Source organism: Hemiscyllium ocellatum, chromosome 8, assembly GCF_020745735.1.
Source record: "Hemiscyllium ocellatum isolate sHemOce1 chromosome 8, sHemOce1.pat.X.cur, whole genome shotgun sequence".
Taxonomy (NCBI): Eukaryota; Metazoa; Chordata; class Chondrichthyes; order Orectolobiformes; family Hemiscylliidae; genus Hemiscyllium; species Hemiscyllium ocellatum.
This window is the reverse complement of record NC_083408.1, coordinates 75817566-75828405: the sequence shown is the minus strand read 5'-3', so window position 1 is coordinate 75828405 and position 10840 is coordinate 75817566.

Below are 10840 nucleotides of genomic sequence, written 5' to 3'. Positions count from 1 at the left end.
AGACCATCAAAGCTTATGCACGAGGTTTGATCATCTCCTATTCAGCGACCCAGAGGAAAATGAAGGGAGAGCAACAGCGTCTGCTCGAAGCTCGCCTAAAAGCAGCCGAAACAGCATACGCTGATAGACCTTCTATCACAAAATTGCAGAGGATTACAGCTCTTAGGACAGCTTTAAACACCGCGCTTACTCAAACGGCTAAAAGGGAAATATTATTTGCGAAACAAAGATTATATGAATATGGCGACAAACCGGGTAGATACTTAGCATTTCTTGCAAAGAAAAAGAAAGCCCCTCAAACTATTCCGACCATCAAGGAAAGTACAGGTACCCTGACTCATGATCATAAAAAGATCAATGCGACCTTTAAAGAATTTTATTCTGAACTATATAGATCGCAGGATTGTGAAGATAGGATTAGGAGGATGCAGTCATTTTTTAAAAATTTGACCTTCCCGGGCCTGACTCCGGAACAGGTGTCGGCCCTAAATACCCCTTTAACAGTCCAAGAAATACTTGAGGCAATTAGGCAACTTCAGAGCGGAAAAGCACCGGGCCCGGATGGTTTTCAAGTTGAATTCTATAAAGAATTTACAGGAATATTGGTTGACCCACTTTCCCGCCCACGCTGAAAGAAGCAAATATTTCTCTTATCCTCAAAAAAGGAAAAGACCCAGAAGATTGTGCATCTTACAGACCAATATCCTTACTAAATGTAGACTTTAAAATTCTCTCAAAAATGTTAGCACTAAGACTAGAAAGGGTACTGCCATATATTATAAAGGAGGACCAGACGGGATTTATTAAGGGCCGCAGATCATCCAATAATATCAGAAGGATCTTGAATATGATCCAAGCCTGTCATCAGGGAAAGATACCAGGAGTAGTAATTTCATTGGATGCGGAAAAGGCATTTGATAGGGTTGAATGGTCATATTTATTTTACACATTGGAAAGGTTTGGCGTTGGACAGGTGTTTACCAAATGGGTTTCAACATTGTATAATGACCCCAAAGCAGCTGTTATTACTAATGGGTTAAGATCGGATGGCTTCAGTGTGGGTAGGGGCTGCCGTCAAGGATGTCCTCTCTCACCATTGTTGTTTACACTGATAATCGAACCATTAGCAGAAGCCATCCGGACTGATCCTAATATAACGGCCCCGAGGATTGGTACAGATAAACACAAAATTACCCTCTATGCAGATGACGTTCTCTTATTCCTCAGTAATCCTTTAATATCAGTGCCTCGTCTAATTCAAGTTATTAATACATTTAGTGCATTCTCAGGCTATAAAATTAATTTTTCAAAATCGGAAGCCATGCCAATGGGTGGTCTGGCTATGATACCCCACTTAATGGACGGATCCCCTTTTCCCTTCCGTTGGTCCCTGGAGGGCTTCTTATATTTAGGTATTTTTATCACGCCAGTATTTGATCAGCTGTATAGGGCTAATTTTGTACAATTAATGGAAAGGATAAGGCAGGACCTCCAGCGATGGAGAGACCTTCCGATTTCCTGGCTAGGGAGAATAGCATTAATTAAAATGAATGTTCTGCCCCGTCTCTTATATCCTATGAGAATGCTCCCGCTGATGCTGCCAAGGCTAGCCCTACGTAAATTATATGGCTGGTTGGGCTCCTTTATTTGGAACCATAGACGGCCCCTTATTAAGCTGAAGAAGCTACAGCTTCCACAGGCAAGGGGAGGACTGGACTTCCCAGACTTTAGGAAATATCAGTTAAGCTCCCTACTAAGTTACATAGCTGATTGGGTTTCATCTGATCCACAATCAATTTGGCTGGATATCGAAGCCTCCCAAGTAAAATACCCACTTATTAACCTTTTATTTTCAGATAAGAGGAAAATCATTACAGACCACTGTAAAAATCCCATAATATTAAACACAATTAAGGCCTGGAATATAATGCGGCAAAATGAGGGTAACTCACATAAAACATCCCCCCATGCACCAATAGTAGGCGCATGGGGATTCCAACCGGGGATTACAGATGCCACCTTTAAACTCTGGAGATCCAGGGGCATCTCATGCTTAGGGGACCTATTTAAAGATGGGATCCTGATGTCCTTTGAGCAGCTGCGTCTGAAATTCGGAATACCTAATGGGGATCTCTTTCGATACTTCCAAGTTCGAGATTATATACAGAGGAAGACTACATTAATAGATAGTCTTTATAAATCAGACAGAGAACGTAATGTCTTACGACCAGCGGGGGCATCCTCCGTTAGTACTATATACCATTTGCTTCATGATGGAGTCTCAGGAGACATGGATGACCTGCTTAAAACATGGGAGCAGGACTTGGGGCTAGAAATCTCTGAGGATATGTGGAATGACATTTGGGAAAATGCTAGAAGAATTGCTATCTGTAACAGAACTCAGGCTATCCAACTAAAGATACTTCATAGGGCCCATATAGCTCTGGCTCGACTGGCAAAATTTAAGGCAGGAGCATCTCCAATGTGTCCTAAATGCAAAATAGAGGTGGGTACTCTTGTACATTGTCTGTGGACTTGTCAGAAAATCCGCAGATACTGGACTAAAGTGGCAAATACCCTGACAGAAATTTTAGGAACGGAAATTAGGGTGGACCCTGTATCTCTCCTTTTGGGCTTTTCGAACCTCTCATCTCTGGATATGCATGGGAAGAGATTATTTTCTATTCTCTCTTTCTGTGCAAGGAAAAATATTTTGGTGAACTGGGTGGCTGAGGGCCCCCCTGGACTTTCAAATTGGCACAGATTAATTATGGAATATATCCCCCTTGACTTCCTCACAAGTATGGTGCACCGAAAGACTGAATTATTTTATAAAATATGGCAGCCCTTTTTGAATTATATAAATGCAGATATTTCGGCTATCCTAACAAGGGCTTTTATTTAGTGAAGATTTCAGACCGGGCTGCTCCGGGGCCCCTTGGGAGAGGAATCCTGCGCGAATACGGGTTTTATTATATTTGATGTTTATACATTCCGAGCATGTAAGAGACTTAGGTATACACTCTGGTTAGTTATAGGTTAGATTAGTAGAAAGTTGAGTTTTTCTTTCTTTTTTCGTTTCTTTTTTTTTCTTTTTTTGTTTTCTTTCTTTCTCTTTTCTTTGTTAAATTATGACTATTGTATATATGATTTAATTGTACATCAATGTTTGTATTTGAGAGTTTTGTTTATTTTTGTAAATTTGCAAAAATGTTAAATTTCAATAAAAATATCTACAAAAAAAATCTTTTTTTTTGGTGCCTCCTCCACCCACTTTTGACTTGTGCAAAATATGTTAAATGTCCATCTTGCCTCAGTTCTGATAAATAGGGCCATTAATCTAAAATGTTTACACTGTTCCTCTATCCACATGATCTGTCTGGTTTGCAGACTATTTCCAGTGACTTTTTTTATTTCACATATCTAGAATCTGCAATACACTGCTTTGTAATCTATGAAGCAGATCATGAGAAACCGTCAATGAAGTAACACTGTGCCCTTGGGTGGGTAAAGAAATAATGACATTATTTTCCTCTCGCTGAGGTGGTGAGAATAATGGTAAGCATGATGACTTAATCAGACAAGAGTCAAAAAAATAAGATTCTCATCATTGAGTCAAACTGTCACTATTAAGTACTTCTTCATTAGATGGTGAGATCAAATTCTTGTCATCAAGCAATGAGAAGCCTAATTGCATGTATTTGCATCTCAATAATCAACCTTCCTTTATGTTAGGTGGAGCTGCTCCAACTGCAGCAGTGCCTCAATGGTCAACAGGTACATTATCTCTCTGAACCAAATGTCTTATGATCTTTTCCACAGCTACCTGATGAAGGAAGTGAAAGAAAGATGAACTCCAAAAGCTAGTGCTTCCAAATAAATCTGTTGGACTATAACCTGGCGTTGTGTGATTTTTAACTTTGTCCACCCCAGTGCAACACCAGCACCTCCTCATCATGAACCCTCCAAGCACACAGTTAGGTGAGAGCAATACATCAGCCTCAGAATATCAGGTTGTTTGTAAGCAGGTAGCACTTGGTCTCTTAAAGGTAGCTTTTTGTGGGCAGTCAAGTAGTCATCGTTGTCTCAGAGGTAGTACTTTAGCACCTGGCTTCTGGATCTGAGGTTGAACTTTAGACAAAGACAGCCTCTAAGTGAATTTAAGTTGAACTTTAAATGGGTTGGATGCAATGATAGCAGCCCATGTGATGACAGGGCCATTTTCACCCACTAAAGCTTTTCTTCTTCCCCAGCTCACAATTACTTGTTCTTTTGTCTGGCCAACTGCCCTTCCTCTTTGAACTCCATCTCCACCCAAGGTTTAATCCTTTACCTGTCCCCTCTTCAGCATACAGAGCAATTGTTTCCGAGCTACCATTAGTTCTGAAGAAGGAACACTAGACCCAAAACACTAAACTCTACTTTCTCTCCACGGATGCTGCCAAACCTGTTAAATTTCTCCAGCAAAGTGTTTTTATTAGGCAACGCCTGAACCCAGCAAACAGATCTGCACATGTGCTGGTCTTAAGTGACGTTCCTGATGAAAGGCTTTTGCCTGAAATGTTCCTGCTCCTCAGATTCTGCCTGACCTGCTGTGCTCTGCCAGCACCACTCTAATCTAGACTCTGATCTTCAGCATCTGCATCCTCACTTTCGCCCTAAGTGCTGTACAGGTGAGCAACAGTGCGCAGGTGCTAACGATATTTGTGCTATCTCGTTCTGATCCGCATGTTAGACAGTTGTAACTCGTGCACCATGATTCGAAATCTGATGGTGCAGCAAATACAGGACTGGTTCACCATCAGGAAAACCGTTACTGGTGTCGAACTGATGGCTGATGCCTCGAGCCTGGAGGAGGAGGAGGTGGTGGAGCCTAAAAAGCCCCGAGCGAAGCAGTGAGAAATCGACAATCACCACGTGTGGGTTTCATAAACAAACCAAAATATAGCTTGCTGGAGAAACTCAGCAACTCTGGCAGCGTCTGAGGGAGACATATTCTCTCTCTTCCTCCCTTGTCTGGGAAATGGGCACCAATATTCATATTTCCTATGCACAGATACATCAAGGCCTATGGTTATATTTTATGGTAAATCTACATTTCTTTAGATGTTAAATTCATGGTATGGATTTTAAAACTTGGCAAATGAATTAGTTTCAAGGAAAATACTGAGTGAGATGGACAGACTAAAATTACTGGTTTTATTGCCACCTTTTTATTCTTCTTTCAATGTAAATATTGTGTCCAGTGAAATAAACTTTTGCAGTGGCTGACTATGATTAAGCTGTAGATTTCCCCAGAGGGGGGAAATGTTCTTGCATCTACTCTGTCAAGTTCTCTTAGAATTTGGTATGCTTCAATGAGATCGTCCCCCATTCTTTTAACTGCAGAGAATATAAGGCCGGTCTTCTCTGTCTCTAGTCAGTCTTACTTGCCTGGAGATCAGTCCAGCCTTTATCACACAGTCTCTCAGGCAATTATATCCTTCCTTGGGAAAGGAAACCAAAACTGAATGTGGTACCTTCGGGGCAGTCTCAGCAAGGCTCTATATTGTTGCAGCAATACCTCTTTACATCTATACTCAAATCCTCTTGCAATAACTGGAAGCATATTTACCGTTTTGCTTGATATATCTGCATTTTAACTTTCGATGTCTTATGAACACGAATATCGAGGTCCCTTTGATTATCAACTCTTCCCAATCTTTTAGCATTAAAGAAATAGTCTGCATTTCTGTCCTTTCCTACCCAAGTGATAACTCTTTTTTTTCATAATATTTTCCATCTGACATGTTCTTGCATGTCAAAGTCTCCTGAAAGCCTTTTTTTGCATCCTCTTCACAGTTTACATTCTCACCTACTTTTATATGTGCAGCAAACTTAGAAAATGACATTTAGTCCCTGAATCACTGATATTGATTGTGAATAGCTGGGATTGAAACACAAATCTTTGTAGCCCCCCACCAAGCACAGTTTATCAACCTGAGAATTGTGTTTTATTCATCCTCTTTCAGTTAACCAGTTCTCTGTCCATGGCTGTATATTATCCCCAATTCCATGCGCTCTAATTTTCTTTTACTAACCTGTGTGGAGCATTTTGACCCAGTGGCAATAAATAATAATGATCTGTTTCTGGGTTTGGAAGGTGATTTGGAACAAAGCCTGGAGCTGGCATATTTGCATGCCTCTGTTGCTTTTGTCAGCAGAAGTAATGGATTTGGAAGCTACAGGTGTAGATAGTAGACACTGCAATCAAGGAATACTAATGACAAAGGGATTGCATTTTTGTGAAGGATTGAGTGCCTGCCAAGAGTTGCTTGCTCGGCTGCTATTTATTGCCCGTATTTTTCCCACCTTTAAAAAGATTATGGTTTTGAATGGGTGCAGTCTGGTGAAATTATTACCCCAAAACTGTTGGAAGGGAGTTGAAGGTTTTGGACAAGAGAGATGATGAAAAAGGATAGCATGAGAGTTGAAGGGGCATTTGGAGGCGAGGACTTCTCATGCATTTGCAGCCTTGTAATTTTTGACATTTGAAGTTACAGCTTTCTAAATTATTGCTAAAGAAATCTTGGCAAGCTGCTGGTACATTTTTAAGATGGTACATACTTTTAGCACTGCTGCCACACAGCACCGAGACCCAGGTTCGATTCCCAACTTGGGTGACTGTCTGTGTGGATTTTCAACCTTTTCAAAGATGAAAGTAATTGCTACTTTCATAGCACAGATAATTTTTATGAATAGAAATCGTATTTGAGTAAGTTGGAAACATAACCAAACCAGGTAGTAACAAGAAGGATGGTCCAAATCCGAGAATGCAAAAGATCTGTCCTTACAAGGCAAAACATTTGGAGCTATGCATGGAATTTACAAACAACAACAACTTATGTTTACATTGCAGCTTTAATGTAATGAAATATCCCGAGGCATTTCAGAAATGCATTACAAAATAAAAATGACAGAAAAGTTAAATCAGAAATCAAAGGGAGTTGCATTGGAAACACAATAGTATTTGTTATTATCAACCCTCAATTATGTGCAGATGGTAGCAGAGATAGAAGAACAGTGAGTCTGTAATGTTACCAGAAAAACATCCAGTTATATCAGTAATTACCACAGAAAATCAAAAATCCAGGTATCATTTACTTTGCTCCTATTTTCCTTTTGCTCGTCAGCTTGAAATAAAGTAGTATCACTGGGGATTGCATGGAACCAATTAGATCATGAGAAAGTCTATAGCCTTAAAACTTGTCTTTAAACATTTAGACTAAAATGTACTGGTGAATTATAGAACACATTTACTGCACTATAAAATCGACAGGCAGGAAGGCTCAGAAAAAGGGGGGAACTTAAGGAACGCAAAAGATAGGGACACTTGTGCTCACCAAGTGATAACAGGATGCTGTAAGACAATTAAGAACATTTGCCTTAGCATCGGTGAATCTGTGTGAAAAGGACACCAAGTGTTGACATTCACAACCATTCCCTTGTGAAATTAAAGACAGTGTTTGATTCTGACCCTGAATCAAAACTCGGTACTATCAAAAGCCTTGCAATTAATGGTCAGATGCTGTTAATTATAATGGATTGTTATTACCCCTTGCAAGCAGAGCAGACACAGAGGGAAGAAAAATCTTTGCTGGCTTGAGAGTTCAAAAGGACACCAGAGAGAGAGAGACCATTTTAGTACTGAGGCTGTTGGTGCCAGTAGAAAAATAACTCTTAGTGCTTACTTGCTATGGATTGAATTTAATTGCATTTTAGGACTTTATGATGATATTAAGTAGCCATTATCGGTTATGAAATGCAAACTCTGTAAAAGGTAATGCCCCACTGTCAATTCTAACTAGTCAGATCTTATATGAATGTGAATCACAAACTTGAAAAGAAGGCATGTTTAATTCGAGACTAATTAATCATTTTAAATACAATTTTGCAGTAACATTTCAGCATCAGGTACAGAATGATTCTGCGCTTAAGATAAAAAGCAGGAATCTGCTCCCAGCTTAAAATTATTCTAAAACTAACATTGAAGAGATTCTGACACAATCTGTCGGGAAGTCATTTATGGTCAAAAGTTTGTCCTTCTTGCGAAGAAGCCATTTCGTAAAACAATTGTATCAGACATGTGAGCTGTGCAAGGTTACCTTATAAACTCTTCAATTAGCTTAGACTGGTACCTCTTCATGATAGGAGCTTATCTCACTAACAGGCGCTTAACTCAGCTGGGTATCTTTTTCCCACCTGATGGATAGCTCAAGGCCTGTGGGAGTGATCAGTCAAGCGCACACAGATCTGTCAATTAACTTTTTTTCCTTATGAATTATTGTCTTTCATTGTTATCTGTCTAATTAAGAACATGCAGTGTTTTCAAAAACCTTTTGTATCAAGGAAGCCACTTTATATCAGTACATCGGAGTAGCCTGCTAGGATACTTGAAGAGCTGGTACCCTACTCTCCTAGGTTATTAGAACTTAGTTTGTTTAACTTATAGGTATCAATGTTATGGTGTAACAGTGATGCTATTAGTGAATAAAGGGGGATGACTAAAATTAAACTAAACTGTCTGTAAGAGGGAAATTGACGTTTCGGGCAAAAGCCTTTCATCAGGAATAGAGGCAGGAAGCCTGCAGGGTGGAGAGAGCTTCCTGCCTCTATTCCTGACGAAGGGCTTTTGCCCGAAACGTTGATTTTCCTGCTCCTTGGATGCTGCCTGACCTGCTGTGCTTTTCCAGCACCACTCTAATCCAGACTCGGGTTCCCAGCATCTGCAGTCCTTGTTTTAACCTGTCTGTGAGAGGTTTTTATTCCAGACTTCCAAAGGGTACGACGTCCGGGAGGAACCAGCAGACAGGCTTTACAGGTCTGAATCCACAAGGGATTCCCTGGACCGTCTCAACTCTGTACTTGAACAATCAGATCACTGATTTCATCATTTACTTCACTCACAATTGCTAGATTTCATTTTCTTTTTAATCCATTTGTACATAGGTGAACTACTTCCATAAGCTCAGACAGCATAGGTGTCAGAGCCCATTTTTTGTTCATGCTTCAACAAATTCTGAAACATAAAAATGATTGTTGGTAGTAATTGGCAACAAGTGCTATATCAGCTTACAATGAGGAAAAGAAGGGATAATTAAAATAACTTTTAGTAATAGATGACTGGGAAATGACAGAGTTCTCAGATATACGAAAATATACAATGATTGAACTTGCACTGTGAACTAAGTGTGGAGTTGCTCGTAATCTGTCAAAATTAGATAACATCAGGCTGAAATAGCAGAAAAAGGAAACTTTAAGGAAATATATATAGTACGTTTGATGGCATAGTATGGTCTTAATGAAATGTATAACTCAATACAAAAATAAACAAACCTTATTGTTTATGAAATGAATGTTTACAGTTAATATGGCTTAATCAACAATGCTAATACGGTATTCAACTCTCATTAATAGTACTTTGTAATACAGTATAAGAGCAGATAACCTTGAAAACTCAGATTGTCATGAGGATCAAAATATCATACGTTCCTGCCTTTGCACAGATTTTGAATGGAAAATCCCTTGGGTGATCTTCCCATGCTACTTCCACTAAAGATCCTTAAGTGGATAACTATTGTACCATTTACAATGCACAAGTAAGAATGTGGTGGAATACTCTTCACTTGCAAGAATGAGTACAGCTTTTATTTTGACAAAACAAGAAGGACAATTGCTGTAGAATACAGACTATGGCAAATAGTTGATGTAGCATGTGTTAAAATGGGGGCTGTTGTGTTGAAGTTACTGCATGTTGGGATCTGGCTGACCATGAAATTCTCTCATTCTATCCACCTGTCATAGACATAATAGAAGAATTTACAGATTAATAATTGGCCTGTTTAGCCATGCTGTGAGTGCTCCTTCTGTGGTTATTAAGTCCTGGAATGTGACTCATCAACAACATTCAAAACACTGAACAACATCTGGAACCAAACTGCCGACTTGGTTGGCAGCCTACTAACCACCTTAAATATTCACTCCCTACAAGAGTGGCACACAGTGGTCGTATTATATACGTGATGCATTGAAGAAACTGAATCAAGGTCCTTTGACTACACCTTTCAAACCATAACTATTATCATCAAGAAGAATAACACAGCAATTCCTTCACTGTCATTGGATAAAAATTTGTTCCAAAACATTGACACCAGTCTGAAGTTACAACACCCATTTCAACACTTTCATAAACATCACAGCAAATATGGTGAATAGCCAAGGTGTTTTTCCCAGGGTAGGTCTAAAACTAGAGGGCACAGATTTAAGGTGAGAAGGGAAAGATATAAGAGGAACTTAAAGGGGAACCTTTACACACAGAGGTGGTGTGTGTAAGGAACAAGCTGCCAGAGGAAATGGTGGCGATGAGTACAATTAGAACATTTAAAAAGCATCTGGAGAGCTACATGAATAGGAAGGTTTAAGAGGGATAGTGGATAAATGGAAATGGGGCGTGATCGATTTAGGTTATCTGATCGACATGGACGAGTGGAGCCGAAGGGCTGGTTTCCGTGCATATAACTCTATAACACTGTGACTCAATTAAATGTATCATGAATAGAAAAGAGATAATGCTTAGTATGAGCACCGGGTTTCAGTCAATCCATTTTTTGATGCCTGTTCACAACACTGGTTGACTGGACACAGGTTTCTTGTCCTGTACTGATCTTCTTCTAAGGATTGTTGGTAAATGGAACAGTTGCTTTTTTTTAAAAATGGTAAATTCGCATATAGTCGTAAAACTATTTAAAACAAACACAGAAGATTAAAAACTATACTGTGTATCAAATACGTCACAAAAGTA